The sequence below is a fragment of the Odocoileus virginianus genome, chromosome X, assembly GCF_023699985.2.
Source record: "Odocoileus virginianus isolate 20LAN1187 ecotype Illinois chromosome X, Ovbor_1.2, whole genome shotgun sequence".
NCBI lineage: Eukaryota > Metazoa > Chordata > Mammalia > Artiodactyla > Cervidae > Odocoileus > Odocoileus virginianus.
The window spans coordinates 41,611,337-41,629,141 of record NC_069708.1 but is presented as its reverse complement, the minus strand read 5'-3'; the positions used below and the strand labels follow the sequence as shown (position 1 = coordinate 41,629,141).

At 40.4% G+C, this 17,805-nt stretch overlaps 1 protein-coding gene across 6 annotated transcripts in view; it reads right to left on the bottom strand.

Annotated features, from left to right (window-relative positions):
* PCDH11X (protocadherin 11 X-linked) overlaps window positions 1–4,949 on the bottom strand; it is a 958,739-nt gene extending 953,790 nt beyond the window's left edge. For all 6 annotated transcript variants that reach the window (XM_070461977.1, XM_070461978.1, XM_070461979.1 and 3 more), the window contains exon 1: window positions 4,595–4,949. The gene's annotated coding sequence lies outside the window, so the exon portion shown is untranslated. The remainder of the gene's footprint in view (window positions 1–4,594) is intronic.
* Between the last annotated feature and the right edge of the window lie 12,856 nt (window positions 4,950–17,805).

Sequence of the window (17,805 nt, the reverse complement as noted above, 5' to 3'; positions counted from 1 at the left end):
ACTTATTTACCTTCACTCTCTATTCCAATACCTTAGTTTACTCAAACACACATTTAAAGACATCTAAAAACAAGAAAAATATTTCTATTTTGTGCCACCTACTGCCCATTTTTTTCACCCTGTTTTGTTGCTGTTAACATACCTACTTTAAAAATCTTCAAAGTGGCCTATGCCTACAAAATACACACACAACTGCTGACTCCACAGTGAGACATCAACCCCACCACCACCACCACCTTACTTAGTCTGTATCAGGCTCTTTCAGGTCCACTTCTTGGCTAGTCACTGCTTAGGAATGCCTATTTTTCAAAGCCAGAGAGACATCTTCTTTATGAATCTCTTCTCAACCTCTTAGCAAAAATTAATTCCTCCCTCCATTAAGTTCAATTAGAGCATTAATCACATTGTATTATAAATTTGTCAGTCTCCTGGCTCACAGAGGCCCCAGATACCTTTCCACATGCTCTTTTGTATTCCTGGAGCCTACCAAACTGTCTGGCACAGTAGGTTTGCAGATTCTTTGGTGAATAAGTAAACATATTACACCTCCTTTAAAATATGTGAAACAAGATTATTGGAGAAAATTAGATTTCAAAATTTCATCCCCTGAATAATTCCCCTTCCCACTAATAGAAAATGTGGCAGCCATACATATTTTGTCAATTTAGTTTAAAGCCAGGGTCTTCTATAAAGTCTCCTTGTCTGGGAACCTCCCCTCTCTTCCACAAGAACCTTATAAATCCTGGCTAAAGGCTGTTATGGACGGCTTGCACAGAGAAAAGGAGAATTTTCTGCTTTCTAAATCCCTTACCAGATTTCTCCCTGCCACCAGCAGTCTGGAAGCTCTCTATCAGGAATTTTTATCTTGCAAAGAACATGAAGTTTTGAATACCAAGAGAAGAAATAACGTGTAAACTGCAATTCCTTCTGCCAGGACTCCCAGCTGCCAAAACCCAACACTGCTTGGACATCCATCAGAATCGCATTCAGGTGATTTTTTTTAAGTGGGGGTGGGCGGGGGGGGGGGGCTCCTTTCAACCCTAAGCAAATTATTGAACTCTAGAAAATGAATGCACTTTTATGCTTAGTCTGAGTTTTCTTTCCATTCCTGTATTTCAAACGCATAGGAACTTTTTTGCTGCTTTTGCTGATATGCAAAACCCTAGGTTTACAAAACGGAAGAATTCTCTTCTGCTCCCTTTTCCCCAAAATCCCCTACCTGGCTCCAAACCAAAATGCAGTCAGTAGGTAAGCATTTTATTGTGATCCCCTCTGACGGTAATTTCTTTGGAAAGGAAGCTCCGTTCTGAGGCCCAGATGCCTCCACACACCCTGCCTCCGCCCCTCCTTCTTGCCCTGTAAAGCCTTCGCCACCGGCGCGCTGCGGTCCTTCTCCCAGAGCTAAAGGATTGTCTGCAAACGGGGAAAACGGATTAGCCTCCGATTCCGGGAAGCAGGGGTTTGCTCCGTAGAAGAAGAGCAAACTCAGAAAGGAAGGCGCAGCGGGCTTCTGTCTTGTAAACTCCCATTCCTGAACGTTCCCAGTTTGGCGCTCCGGCCTCAGAAGTGACTGCGTAGCCTTATAATAAAGAGGACGGTGGCCTCTTCCCTGCGGCAGCAGGCCTCAGAGCCTTTCCGCGACTTCCAATCTCCAGTCCCTTCTTTCCCTGAAAGGGGACCCTCCACACAGTACAAGCCGCCTCCGATCGCCCTCCTTCCCCACCGCACCGTTTCACTGGGAATGAGACCCTCTTCGCCTTCTAGGGGGCTTGCTCTGTTGAAGGCAAAGAGCCACAAGATTTTAAGGATGCCAGTCTTCATATCACCCGGGGAGGACAGATGACAGTGGAAATTTAATACTGGTAACTGTTAGTATTTCATCTTTAAAACTTGCCCTCCAGAACGACACTAAATAAGTGGATTCACGGTGAATAGTGAAGATGCAAGCTGAAAAGGAGCGGGGTCGTTGGGGAACAGGGAAACGGAGGGTAGGAGTGCAGAAGGACCCTGAATCTGTATTAGATTCCGGGGTTCAAAACCGGCCCTGGCCCAGGCTGCAGTAACACCCCCACCCCCACCCCCGCCCGCCCCCGGCGCCTCCGCTCGCCTCTGGGGAGCGAGGGAGCGGGAAGGAGGGGCGGAGAGCGCGAGCGCGGGAAGGAGGCCGAGAGAAGCCAGGGCGGCTGCGCACTGGGAGCGCGCGGGGCTGGGCCGCTCGCGCTCCCGGCCGGGACCGGCCGCTAAGCCTCCTCTCGGCCGGCGGAGCCGCTCTGGGGCTGACATCATTGCCAGAAGGAGGGGCTGCCCGTGCCAAGGCGACTGGAGAACACGGTTCTCGGGCCTCGCTGGCGTAGGCGCTTCCTCGCAGCTTGGCAGGCGCAGCGCGGTGGCGGCCAGATTCAGCCCGCGTGAGCTGAGCGCGGCAATTCTTAATTTAGCGGAGGGAGGAAGGTATCTTTAGACCTTAGCGCGCTGATCTCTGGGTTCATTCGTGACAACCGCCCGCACACCGTCCGCGCTTTCCTCTGATGAACCAGACAAAAGCAAGGAAGGGGGAAACATTACAAATACTATTACTTCGACTGGCTTTCAAATGTCCGCCCCCCCCCCCCCCCCGCCCCGCAACGAAAGGTCAGCTCTGAGGCTGAGCTTTCCTGCCGCGATAGTTTAAAACAAGATTGAGAGTGCAATTCTATCTAACCTTCGCCAAGTTCAGAAGGTGCCCGCAAGTACCTTTTTTGTTTTTAAAGTCACACCTGTTTTAACCTTTTATGGGACGGGAGGGAGTCGCTTTAGTCTAAAGGGACGCTACCTTGTCCTGTGTTTTGCTCACTGTTCAGTATTCTCGGCACGCTCCTCAGGTTGTTTCCTCGTTGCAGCGCTAAGAACACCAAAGCAGCTCCCCCAACACCATCTCCCCCTCCCATTATTCCCTGCCCCCCTCACTGTCTAGCCCTACGTTTAAAGACTTTCTTCCACACACTTTCCTTCGCACAGAAACGGTTCCTATGTGAGGTTTAAACCCAACCTGAAGATGTTTCCACGCAACGACTCGCTTTTGTTTGGTTCTCCCAGCTTAATTTTATTTCTTCTTTTGTCCTCGCCCCTCTTCTCTCAAGTCTTTTGCTTTGTGCATTTGTGCCGCAGTGACGCAAGTTTCGATTCCCAGCCCCCAGCCAACATTTTTAGAAAGGTACCCCGCTCGGAGACTCCAAGGCAAGCCCTCAGACGCGCGGGCACACGCACTCAACACACGCACCCCTGCGCCCCGCACCCCAAAGGCGGCCAAAGCAGTGAAGCGCGGAAGAGGCCTTTTGCAGTTGAGCTCTATACGTTTTTCCTTAGGGGAGGAAAGGAAGTGGCTGGCACTATAAACTGTTCCAAAGTGGCACCTCCCCCCTTTATTTTTGCAAGGGGAAGATGTCAATTTGCAGCTCAGAGCGCACTTTCAAGTCGTGTTTCCAATCGAGGGCAGACTGCCGCTCCGCTCTTCTAAGTCTTTAAAGAAAAGACTCATTTGCGGCTATGCCTTTTTAAAAAGTCACCTTTTCTGATGACTCTCTTAAGAGGCATTCATTTTCGCGAAAAGGAACTGTTTTATGGCTACGCGCTTTAAAAATTAATTCCTTTGTGGACACATAAACTGTTTCTCGGTCCTGTCTTAGTCAACGTCATTCATTTATGGGATAGCTAAGCGGGTTCTGGCTAAGGGCTGAAAAGTCATTTATTTTGGAGAAAGAGCAGTCCCTTTATGTTTGGCTAAGCTCCTAGAAAAAGTCTTTTTTTTTTTTTTTTTTTTTTTAATGAGAAAACGATGCCGTTTTTCGGCTACAAGACTGCAAGACGTTTCTTTAAGAAAAAAAAAAGCTAGGCAGAATTTTCCACACCTACCATCTCCACATCCAGCAGGTGCTGGCTGAGCACGGCCCCAGAAGTAGGGCGGGAAGGAAGGGCCGGGAGGCGAGGGGCAGGCGAAATTACATGGGCGACCCTGAGCGCTCCGTGGCGCGCTGCGATCTCCTCTCTGCGCCAAGGGTCGGACCCCCAAGAATTAGGGCCAACCTGGCAAGGATCCAGACCTGGAGCCCCCAGAGATGGGAGCGCAGCGGTGCCAGACCACGCGAGAAGTCCAAAGCGGGCTCCGGGCTTTGCCGCTCGGTTCAGAGCGCTCCTCCTGGCTAACCCGAGAATCCGGAGTGTGATCTTTCCTCAATCCCTGCCCCAATCTTAAGAGTTTGTCTCAGCTTCGCTGAAGCTGTATCCGTTAAAGCGAAAGTCCTTTTTGCACGGCCAATGTCGGGCAAATTCACGCGCGGACACTTTTCTGACAGAGTGTTTTCTTAAAGTAACCAAGGCAAGCCGACTGGTGGCTATGCCAAAAAGAGATTCTAGCTGCGCTCACCTCCGGGGTTTGCTCTCATCTTCAGGGAAGAGATGGGGGAAGGGGGAAGGGAGGACACGGGAAGCGTCTCTAGAACCACTCTGGCCCTAATCGAGACCCTGAGAGCAGGCAGCCGGAAGCCTCCGCGCACTAAGTGCGGGACGCAGGCTTCACATGCCGCACTCTGTTCTGGCCCCCGGACCGGATCCTTACCTTGTTGTCCACGCCACTAGGGTAGAAATGAGGTGGTAGGTAAAAAAGAGAAAAGGCTTCTACTCGCTCTCGGAGACTGCGATTGCTGTAGCGGGGTTCTGCCGCCACAGCTCGCAGTCCGCGGAGCAGCTGGAGTCGCAAAGGCTTCCTTTTAGGCTGTTCAGGCCGCCCGGGCTGCCTGGGGTTGCCTGCGCTGTCCGTGACGCCGCTGCCGCTGCCACTTTACGCACTCCGTTTCTGCTGGCTTTCCGCTTTGCCGCGCGGGTCGCAGTGTGCAGCTCAAGCTCACGGCTCCTCCCGCCCGGACAGTTCGCCGACTGCAAGGAGCCAGGGCCGAGCCAGCCCTTTTCAATGGCGAGGGGGAGGGACTCGATAGAGGGGGAGAAGGGGGAAGGAAGGGGGGTGAGCGAGTGGAAGGCGGGCGGGGGGAGAGAAGTGAACCAGTGCCCTGGCCCCCTGCTGGGAGGGGATGGCGCAGCACCAACTGCTGGGTACCCCCCTCTGAACCCCACTCCTTGCACCCCGCGTCCCCCACCGCTTCGGGGGCGGCCCCTCCTGGCTGACGGGGAACCGGGAAAGAAAGGCGGGGGCGAGATGGAGGTAAGCTTAGGAAGTTACTGTTCGCCGCCCCAAGCAGGCGGCAGAAAGCGCACCGGCTGCACCCTCGCGTGCGGGACCCGCTGCTGGGAAAACGCGCCGCTCTCAGGCTTCCCGCTTTGCTGAGCCAAACCGAGGGCACGTTCCGCTCCGCTCGGTCCTCCGCTCGCTGCTCTCTTTGGCTTCCCTTTAAGTTGAACTCATTCACATTATCTTACAGAAGTTTTATTTTTCTTGTTATGTGTGATTTCTCGCGATCCCGCTAACCGCCCTCAGTCCCGCTAGAGAACGCGCATCCAGCAGCACCATTTTCTCATACAAAGGATACTTAAGGCAGACTAGTGGAAGTAGGGGCAAAGCTGCAGTTGGAGCCAAGAGAGTGACTCACTCTGCTGTGAATCGGGTCTAGTCCCTCGATTTCCTTCAGACGGATCGTCTGGGGGTGGCGGAGAGAGGAGTGAGGCGGAAAACCTAGCATTTGGCTACCCCAGGAGCAAGTACGAGTGAGCCTAAGCAGGTTTGGGCTTTGGGCTGCTTAAGTGGGGTCCAGCCGCTTCTCTGCCGGGGACGAGGCAGCATCGCGGGCGTGGACAGCGCGTTTCCGTGGTGTAGGAAAGGATGCAGGAGAGGGAGGAACCCAGCCGCAGACTGATGCTTGCCAGCGCGCTCCGTCTGCCTAGTCGGTGACGCCCGGGCGGGCATCGCGGTGCCAGGTCTTCCAAGACTACTAGAGAGATCAGGGGCAGTCTGACTGGTTTGTGATTCGGAAGGGTTCTAGAAGCAGGGCTAATTCCCCCTTCCCTGTTATGGAATGACAAGCAAATAGCAACACCAACCAAAACCTTCCCAGCTGGTCCACTCTGATTCTTACTCCAAGGAGCAAGTCCTTAAATTTACCCAGAGGATGGAGAATGAACCCGGTGAATGCTTTAAATTTTTCCCTATAAAAATTGTAGTATTTTAGGTTTAGGTTTTAGCATCCGTTTTCCATGCTTAACCAGTAGAAAAACTTATCTTTCTAGTTCTCTGCTTTGTTTTGGGAAGGAGGAAGCTCTCTTTCCTGAAATAAAAGAAGGAAAAGTAGATAATGTTTTCCGGCGCCAAGATCGCAGTATTCATTTTTTTTTTTTCTACTGAATGGTAGGGAGAATATATCTGCATAGGGATAGAACATCAAGAAGGGAAAATTTGTTCCAATTATCATGAGTTGATTTTATCTAATAGCTTATTCGTGGAAAGTTATTATTATTATTATTATTGAAGGGCAAATCTTTCTGACGTTTTCCCCCAGTATATCCCTCATTTCATAACTGCCTTCTTTCTAATTCCTGATATTTTAAAAGGATAAAACCCTAGTTCAGATAATCCTCACATCACCTTTTGTTTTTCTCTTTTTCTTTTCTTTCTTTCTTTTTTTAACATTTACAACCACTATCAGAAGGAATAATAGCAACGCAGTTCAGTGCAGTATGCATGAAAAGAGGATACAGGAAGTATTTACTGTTACATTTTACTCCTCATGTAACTCTGCTTCCATTAGTCACTTTTCCAGCACATACATTGTCCTCTTCTTGGGAGCTAGGAGATGTCTTGGAGTTGAAATCGAAATCAGAAGTTGTCAAATGGTTATAGTTTACAGCTCTGACGCTTGGGATTTGCACTGCTACATGAGACTCAGTCATAAGTGATGGCAGGAAGTCAATGAAAATAAAATCAGTGATTGATCCAGGAAAGTGTGGCAAAGCCATGCTGTGGAGGCACTCCCACTCATAACATCCACATTAGACATCAATTAATTGATGTGTTAAGATTTCCATCTAAACCCAAGGCAAGAGGAGAGAACTGTCCAATATTATGAAGTATTTACAGTTATCAAGGCAGACTCAGGAGGTTAATATTAATTATCTACATTTTACAGTTTCTAGAACTGAAGATCACAGACAGGTTATTTGCACAAGATCATGGCACTAAAGAGTAGCAGACTCTGGATTTTCATTTAGAGTATAACTCTAAACTTTAGCTACATGCTTGCTTTACAATGAATCTGGATTCTTCTATATATACTGCACATTTAGTCTTAAGTGTCTCGTACAGTAGAAAATGATCTCTGTAGATTAGAGACATTACTTCCAGACCTAGTTCAACTAAGTAACCCAGAAAATCATCTGAGAAATTCAGTTTGTTGATAAAAGTGGCAGAAATCCACAGTTGAAAATAATGAAAAAATGTTCCCATTTTTTCTTCTTGTTCTGTCTGATGGTGGCACCAATGAGCAACGGCCACCCGGCAAAAGCTCTTTACTTGGTGCTCTAACTCTAAAAGGACTGATCAGGACTCTACTCTGCTTGCACACAGAGAGAAGTCCCTGAAAGAATGTCTTTTATGCACCATTTGCATTATATACATTGTCCTGCTAATCCTCAAAACCACTCTGTGAGATAGATATTATTAGCTTATTTTTTTCTTTTAACAAATGAGGAAACAGAGACTCACAGAGACTAGATAAAATGCCCAAGGTTATAGAGCTATAAAGTATAGAGTTGGGAAATTCAAACCCATGTCATTTCCAGTTCACCATGCTGACCCTCAGCATATGGTCTTCAGATTGTGTTATTACACATTTTCAGAATTTGTATTACATCAAAGATCTTATAATTAACAAAAGGAAACTTTAGGAATTGTTTTTTGTAGGAGATGCCATGAACGAACTGCTGTATTCATTGCATTTGTTTATTCAGTGATCCAATTTGGAACTTTAACCAGGGTTCTACTAAGATTGGAAAAAGGAAGTTATGGTAATGTGTACCCATAAACATGGAAATATGTGCAATCTCTGAGGAGTAAACTATAAAATTATCATATAATTATAGAATGGCTCATACAAGAAAATTAAAATACTTCAATGAGTAAGGATGTTTCCCAGGCCAGTGAGAATTGATTAAAACTGAGAAATAATGTGGTAATCTGAAGAAAGGGTTGATCAGCTGTGCAGACCTAATAAAAGAAGCCTCAAAGAGATAAGTATTGGTAATTCTTATCCATGTACATTTTCATCTCACTGGCAAAAACCACCCTTGATATGAGATTGATGAAGCTAATCACATACTCTGCAATTTCAGTTGCCTTTGCATTGAAACACCTCTTATCAAGCAGTCTATCATCTGATTGTGATTTGCTTTCCCATGTACACTGTCTAGAGAGAGAATGCATAGATCTTGAAGATGGATGAAACTATGTGACAGTTATTTTACATCAAATTCCCTTCATCTTTATGTCATCCACAACAACTTGTACCTATATTACACATGAATGCGATAATCAATAAATCATCACTGAGAAAGTAGGTGTTTGTATGGACAGAAAACTGTAAAAATGGATAAATTACATTCTGTTATATTTTTCATATTTAATTTTAACCATCAACAGCAACTGAAATTAGTAAGAGGCAGTAAAGCCTAATGATTAAGAAAAGAACTTCAGTTTTAAACCAGATTTGAAATTCTGGCCCTGGCATTTTCTAGTTGTGTGGCTATGGGCAAATTAATCTCTAGATCTGTACGTATAAGACAGAGACTAGCCACATGTGCTGCTGAGCATTTGAAACTTGACTAACCCAAATTGAGATGCACTGTAAGTATGAAATACATAGCCTATTTTGAAAAGTTAGCACATGTACATACACACATGTATATGAAATACGTAAGTAATATTTTATATAAATTGCATGATGAAATGGTTATATTTTGACTAACAGATTAAATAAAATATTATTAAACTAATTTAACCTCCTTATTTTCAATATTTTAATGGGCTGCTAGAAAATTTTAAATTATATATGTGGTTTGAATTATATTTTTGTTGTAGAGAGCTATCCTAAGAAGCTTTAGTTTCTTCACCTAAAAATGGGGATGATAATCTTATGTAGCTCAAATTGTTGTAATGATATTTAAATAAAATAATGTACCTCAGATGCTTAGCATAGTGCTTGACTTTTAGTTTAAAAGTTGTCACTCTGCAAGAGTTAAGAAATAAAGATAAGTAAAATTACAAAACAAAATCTGTAATCCTGAATGGGTTAGGGACTGCTCAAAGAGAAGGCTTTAATTATGAATTAGTTTTCTTTATCTCAAGTGAAATCATTCTAATTCTCTCTAGAAACAAAGGCAAACATACATGTATGGTTGTGGGGGGAGAATGATATTTGTGACATACAAAAATAATACTGTGCATGCAAATGTTTTGAACAGTTCAAGGGTACTTTCTCAATTCCAAACATTTTTACTACCATAGTTTGTGAGACCCTTTTACATTTAATTGGTAGATATTTCTAGTGTTGGGGCATTCAGGTGACATAAATAAGGCTGAAAGGCAAGTACTCTTCTGGAGATACAGAAATGGGAGAAAGCATAGTAGTTCACTGTACCTATGACAAAAGTGCATAGCTCAACTGGAGACACTAGAGGGTGCTATTAGTGAGGGCTTAGAAGGATGAATAAAGTCAACACTCTTCCCCCTCTCCACTGCTATAGATTATAAGAATTTGAAAAGGGCATATCTGTGAAAAGAAACTAACACTTCTCCATTCCCTCCTGGACATGACTTGCAAGGTTTTTTTTTTTTTTTTTTTTTTTAGTCTTGAGCCTGCCCTTACAACATTCCCGAAATAATAAAATATTAGAAGTTTGCTATAGTACTTGGGCAAATAATTGAGAAAAGTTTGAAATGGTTCCCTGCTCTGGGAAAAACACTACCAAAGCCCAAGGAAGGGAGTAGGAGAAATAAAAAGACACAAGAAAGGTCTTCCAATGAAGGAAAGACCCCAACAACATCTATAATTAAGTTGGGGTGGGAAAATTTTTTGATAGTCATGCCATGTAATATTTTCTCTCTCACTACTCACTTGCAGCTGCTCACTTGCAGAGGACAAAACTGCAGTTGACTTTCTTTCATCGGAGCCTGGAAATTTCAGTCTTATGTGTATAACTGAACTTTGCTGAAGCACTGAACACTGATTAATGCAATTAAATGAATACAGGTACATGGTATTGTCCTCAAGGTTGCAGTTTCCTACTAAAGAATGTACTTCTACTGTACTCTCATTTTTTTCTTTTTTACAGATAAGTAGTTGCAAACTGTACCAGATGAGGCTTTTCATCTGTTTGTTATTTGCCTGTATTGTGATGTAAACACATGAGCAGGGGAAAGTATTGTGTATTTTAAAGCGTAGAAGGATCAGAATACTATTAATGGTTTCTATCCTTATTTCCTTAGGACAAGCTTTAGCTAATATCACCAGATATTGCCTGGCGAGGTGAAAGATTCAAAGAGATTTTGGTTGATGGGGAAAGCAAAATTCTTTTTGTTGTTTCTTTTAACAATGAGATTGAATTTTTTTCCACCCTGCCAAAACTCCTATGCGGTCATGTCTTCAGCAAGTAGGCATCAGGGACTGCTTTAAATTTAGGAAATACACACACTATGAAAATAATCACATAATGTTTCCAAAGCAATATATTGGGATTGATAAAAATATACATTTTTAAAGAATCCTGAATTAATCCCATGCCACTCTGAGCCTTCTTTATTTTTTAAGCCTCTTTATTTCTATTATAAGATATGACTATGATGTAAGTAGATTTAACTTTCGTATGGTTTGTAAAATCAGTTATATTTTCTAATGTATGATAACAGATATACTGTGCATTTCATTGAAACATGTAGGAAAACTGCTTTAAGTTTTGCTTTTGTTTTTAATTAATAAACCACCATGACTGTGGTTTAGTCAAATAAGTGTTTAATAGATGACTACTTTGAGCCATTTTTCATTGACTGGGGTGCTTTAGAAATCCCATTTTAAGTGATTAGATGGCATTTAGATAGTTAACATAGGGTTTCTGTTTTAAGACTGAACAGTTTTATCTCATCATTACTGAAACTTAGCTGAATATCAATTTATTTGGATAAAATACAAAAAACAAGAATTCTTCTTAGTTGCCAAAATACAGCTCGTCATTTTAGATTTCCTGCCACACAAGGTGAAGAATGGTGATTCATTTTACTTTTGGACCAAAAAAAAAACAATCAAAAACAATGAGTTGAATCTTTGAATTAATTTTTCTTTCTTGACTAACTTCTAAATAAAGTGAAACCACAGATTCAGTCTGGAACACTATTGAATCTATCATGGTTATCTTTTTTGTCAGGCTAGATATAGAAGGAAAAGTGTTTGGAACATAGAAGGGCTCTCCATTTAAGGAAAAAAAAGTGTATACAAAACTGGCAATGAAAATGAAATATTGTTCCTGGATTCCTTCCATTGTGAATATTATTATTATTAGGCTCCATTTTCCCTACATCTGTTGTTGGAGCTCAAAGCACTAAAGGAGCTTCACCTTCAGACTGAACCTAATCCTGTCATACTGAAAAATCCTTCAAAAATTTCCACCTTGTCAGATGGGTTTTCAGATTTGATATCTTTTCAGATCAACTGTTCAGTGTTCTTGTGGTGAATCCAACAAATCTGAATTTTACTCCAAGTCCAATACTGGTGATTTAGTTTGTGTAGTTAGCCATCTACCTCAAATATGTGAGTGGCACTTTAGTACCACTGCTAGGACAAGAGTGCAGGCTCTGATAATCAGTTCAAGCATTGGCATATTGTTTACTTTCCACCTGTCTATTTCCCTGGTGCCCTAGTCTCAGTATCAATGAAATATTACCTGCTTGGCTAAGGATCATGATCCCAACAAGACATCTTTCTTAGAAATGTCCTATAAATACCAAAATAACTTACGATTCTAGCCTCACATTTTATATTTTATATTCTTGCACCATTTATTCTATAGAAGATGCTTAAGTGGGTAAGGTATGTTTGTTAAGCCTTTTGCACTTCATCACATTAAGTAATAACATTCAACAAAGGTTATTATTCTTGAAGAGTACAACTGAATTACTTAATACCCACACAGTTTCACGCCCATCAATTATAAATTATTTTCCAAAAACAAGCATAGAGATGTAACAATCATAGAAAAATTACAAATAAAATATTGGAAAGTGTGAAAGTAACTTTGTCATAAATTTGTTAAATAACAGAGGTTTCTAACTGTCCTATGAATGAATAAAATGTCCCCCTTTTTACAAGGATCACTTTGGGTAGGGAGCCTGAATCGATTTCTGAAAATGCAGTAGTGTTTTACAAGATAGGATGTGTGGTAACTTTGAAGCATACATCAATTAGTGACACAGACAATGAAATGTATATATCCAAATGTAGTTAAGGACCTCAAGAATTATATACTTATATTGAAAGTATTACACTCTTATTTGTCAGCTATTGTTCTAAACTTACATCTCATGGAGAATTAGATACTACTATAGCTTATACTAAATTAAATTTGTTTTTAACTCTGTCATTCTAGTCTCTTCTTCTTCTAAGGTCTTTTTGAGTTAACAATGAATAAAAATAACAAAGTTTTCTCTGAGATATGCTTGATATACTTTAGAGAACATCTACAGCATGAGATGCAGTCTTAACTGGCAAAAAGTCTGATAAACAATATCTTTATTGTTACATTAGATTTGCTCTACCAAGAAGCTATAGTCAGATAAATTCTTAATGAAACTTACTTGGCTTAAAGTTCTATTTGACTAATAATAAATGAAAAGACATTTACAACTAGAAGATAGTCTTTTGTCTCCAAAGCGTGTGTGTCTCTAGGAAGAGGAATGGAAGAGAAGGGGTATAAAGAATAGGCAACCTCAGGGTCCTTGAAGGAAGCAAGGCAGTACAGGTCCCTTTCCCTTTTAAAATCATTTTGTAAAGTTTCTCCTTCAACTTCATTATCATCACTTTTAAAGCTTATTTTATGCAGCTTCTGTTTCAAATTTTTTAAAATTTTGAAGTATTCCGGCGGGGTAAAATGCTCACATGGAGACTGGTGTGGGGCCAAGTGGACGTGACAACAGAAAGGCAATTGAAGTCACCATTCTCTTCACAGTGACTTTTCATAAGGCAGACTCTGGAAAGCAACAAAAGGAATTATGAGTTAGGAATACTGGACAGATACAGGTAGATGTTCAAACCCCATCTCCAAGCTCTTAACCTCTTTACTTTGAGCTGCCAGTCCTGAGTTCCAGCAATGTAGTTTCGAGCAGGGAAAGGGCCGTGATGGCGTGTGTGCTGTCTGAGGCCCTTTGTGGTGGTTGTTTAGTTGCTAAGTCATGCCCTACTCTTCTGCAACCTGATGGACTGATGCCGCCCAGCCAGGCTCCTCTATCTAGGGGACTTCGCGGGCAAGAATACTAGAGTGGGTGGCCATTTCCTTCTCCAGGGGATCTTCCCCGCCCGGGGATAACACTCCCGTCTGCATTGGCAGGCGGCTTCTTCACCACTGAGCCACTCAGGAAGCCCCTGAGGCCATTCAGAGGATAACAAAGGAACAAGTTGGGAGAGTTGGGGACATACCCCGAGGGGAAACAGGACTTCCTGTGTCTTTAGTATGCAAATATGTGGCAAGGGCCTGTGAAGAGTTTATTCAGCCAGGGAACCCTTTTGAAATAGTACAAAAAGTGTTGCTAGTTAGTTTTAGAAGCACCTCTCTGAACTCTTGAAACCTGTCTACCCCATGGTGATAAGGTTAATCTTTCTCCATATAGCTGTGGCATGCTATTAATATTAACATTCATGTCACCATTGATGTGCTGCTGTTCAAAGCAAACCGGACCCCGTTTCAAAACTGGGGACAGGAGGAGCAATTTGTGGATATGGAAACGAAAAGGAATAAATTGAAGAAATCTGTGCATTGTAGCACAATAATGAGAGGTTCTATTGTAACTTTTGCCATAATATATTACATTTTTTGTCTGGAACTTGTCTAGAACACAATTTTAATTTAAACTGCTCTCCTAAAAATCTTTGGCTGTATTTTTTGCAGCATGGCATAATGGGAACAGAGTCTAGAAAACTTGGATTCAATTCGTGATTCTGTGGCATCCTAGCTGCAGAACATTTGATAAGTTACTTTAACTCTCTAAATTCCAATTTCAATAACTGTGTATTGAGAAATATAATTACCTTGAGAATTGTTATGAGGAATAAATGAGATGATGAACATAAACACAGCTAATGGAGTACCTCACATAGATAGTTTAACATAGTTGGATGCTGCAATAGATTTAGACTTCATCACATACCTAAAGCAGTCACTGAGGTAAAAGAAAATGGGGGAAGGGATTGATATACATCAATATTCATCAAGTCATTTGCTGGTTCATTTATTCATTCATACACAAATATTTAATGAAGAAGTATATATTCAAGGCATATTTTAAGGTAAATTAATTCCTTAAATAGTCTTCCCATCTTACATGTATTTTATAGATTTGGATGTTGAGTAATACAATGCTGAGTATAGCTAAGTTAATTGAGGGAGGCAAGGAGAAAGGATTGGTAACTTCAGCTTATTTGCAGAAAACATATACCACCTCCTACCCCATCTCCTACCATATAACTTACATCTTCCCTGGGGAGCCATTTGCCCTCAAGTACACTCCAAAATTAAAATTAATGCTTTGTATTAATGTGTGTATATTTATGTGTGTATACATATATACATATAGATGAATTAGATATAGATAGATAGACAGATATTTTGAAATAGTTGTCACCAGTTTAGACTATTTGAACAGCCACATAGTGATAGAATGATTGATGTAAACAGAGACAGGTTTATTACGAAGCAAATGAAATTTTAGCTTAAAACCCCCAATGCACATGGACCTCTTCTGAAGCCTGGTATTGGAAAATCAAATGTCTTAGGAGGGAGAGATATTCAAATGATATGTAGCCAAAAATGTTGGGGAAAAAACTATTGTAGAGATATATCAAGCAGTTTATTTATATAGGTATGCAATTGCAATTTTTGTGATGGCAGCTTTTATAAATTTGTCATTTGTTGTTATTCTTTCTCTTTATGTGACTGTACTGTGAAGCTTGCAGGATCTTAGTTCCCTGACCAGAGATTGAACCCACATCCTTAGCAGTGAAAGCGCAGGATCCTAGCCATTGGACTGCCAGGGAATTCCTACTGTGATTCTTTTTTGTCTGTAAATTAATATTTTCCTCATACCAAATTTTGTGTTGGTAATTTTATATCCTTTTGTTAAAGAGAGCCCCTGTGTTTAAGCTCCATATTCCAGAATACCAGGGTTCATCCCCTACTTTCAATGTCAAAATACTTCCCTTTTGTTCTTCTCAGAGGAAATAAAAATACCATTAAAAGTAGAATTTAAGGTATAGGCTTGGGTCTTTACTGAGTGGATTGATTTAAACCTACAAAATGACTTCAATTTTTTATTTTGAAAAGATTTTGATCATTTCTTTTAACTTTGGCAATAGGATTCTTAGCCATATCAGCAATTAAAGGGAAAATAAAAACAAAATCTCCAAATACTTATGGAAGAGATCTCAGTTGTTTAATTAAAGGGAAAAAAAACATGCAATCTGTACCATATGGAACTCTGAAAACTAGGAGGGACCCTTATAGTCTTAGAAATTATAAAATTTGTTCAAGATTTGGACTTCTGGTCATAGGATATTTTTCTTCTCAGATAATCATCTGTCATGTTTAAAGGATATATGAAATTCCTGAGAAATCAAATTAAATAAAATTTTGTATTGAACATAAAATAGAAAACTATCAAATCAGTCTTTCTTTTCAGTTCTATGATGACAATTCTTTCTTGGATTAGATTTTTTTCCACTTTGAATTGCTAAGTATATTGTATTCCACACAAAGAAGCATTAGTCAAACTTCAAAACTTTCTCCAGAATAGTTGTCATTTTTGTTATTTTTAAATGACAAGAGATTGGAAGCAGTACAATGATTTTATCCACTCCACTGAGATTCGGTGCCATTATTTAAAATCTGCTCTGAGAAGAAAAATGGAATCATAATTCATAGACTAAATTAAAATGAATAGAATTCTTATATGAAAATAGAGGAATTAGATTTTAGTAGATAATAATAGTGCAAGAAAGTCTTGTTTTTATGTTTGTTGTAATACTATACATAGTATTTTTCAATTAAAAAACGGTTGATACTAGAATAAGAAAAAGAGCAGTTTGAAATTTGTTAAAGGGAAGCATTTGTTAAAAGTATGATTAAATCTTGAGTATTTCCTCTTGGGAAAGTTCCTTTAAGTAAAGTATGTGTTTAGAGGAATGACTTAAGATCTGTTAGTTGATGATGATGAACAGTGTGCTGCCCACATATGCGTATGATCCTGCTTGCTCCTTTTAAAATAAAGAATAGCATCAGTGACAGGTTTCCTTTAAGGTAAAAAAAAAAAAAAAAAGACATTCATTAGAGGGTTGGTTAATGGCAAAGGGCCTAGTGTGGGTGGAAACAAAATATTTTTTTCTGTACAAAATTAACTGGCCTATGTGACTCAAATCCATGGCCTTGGACTCATTAGCACAATGCTCTAACTAATTAAGCTAATGAATCTCAAAATAATGACAAATCCTCAGTTTGAAAGAATAAGGTTCTTCTTTAACTTGGCTTGTTAAAACAGATACAGACTATTAAGCAAGGATGCCAAAAATGTGCTAACACTTCCTGAAATCACAATGACAATAGGGAGAAAGAATTGTCTTTCTCTCTTTTCCTCCTGGTACTTGTTCATAGTGGCAGAGAATGTCATAAATTAGCATTCAGTAGTCTACTGGTCAAGTGTTGATAATACTAATAAATATGAAAGATGATAGGGGGAACTCAAATATAGAGATAGAGATCAGAAATGATGGTCATTGTTAATTACTATGTTTGTATGTTCATAAACAAAATTGGAAACATAAGAAATGTGATACGTTTTCCATTTGAGACATTTGGTGCTGAGTCAGAGGTCAGGTACCACCAAATCTAGTATTGTGGGATCAACACATCTAAATTGGGCAATTAAATCTTTTGCTTATTGATCATTCTAGTGATTTTAAGTGCAAGAGAACTGAGGACTGATACATCAGCTTGCTTATTAAGCTAACTTAAAGATTCATTCAGACAACCATATAACGCTTGCTATTAGTTCACTGATATTTTCACTTAGAATGATGTCTTCTAAAGTATGTTCCTTAGAGTTGTAATTAATATTAGCTTTAAAAGCTCTGAAATATGTTACAACAAAGAAATAGGTACAACAGTTTCTAGCCCAGAATTTTCCCAAATTAATCACCTGTGAAATCTGTCTTTTTCTTTTCTTTTTTTATTATTCTGTTGAACTCGTTTTGAGAAATGGTGACTTATAAGCTAATTATATTCTTACTGAGAAAGTATATAAAAGAATAGATGAAAATTACTTGTATATTGAAGAAATATCACAAGGAGGAAACTGAGGCCCAATTATGTTAGGTATTGCTTCCTTTATTTAAAAATAAAATATTATTAATTTTATTAAAATATAAAAATTAAATTTTTTATTAAAATTTATAGTTTTAATATATAAAATTATGCAATATAATATTTTAAATTATTAAAATCAAATTAATAGATTTAAGTACAATTCTTTAAAATCTATGCATTTGAGCCAGAGTGTCTTAATTATGAGTCAAAACA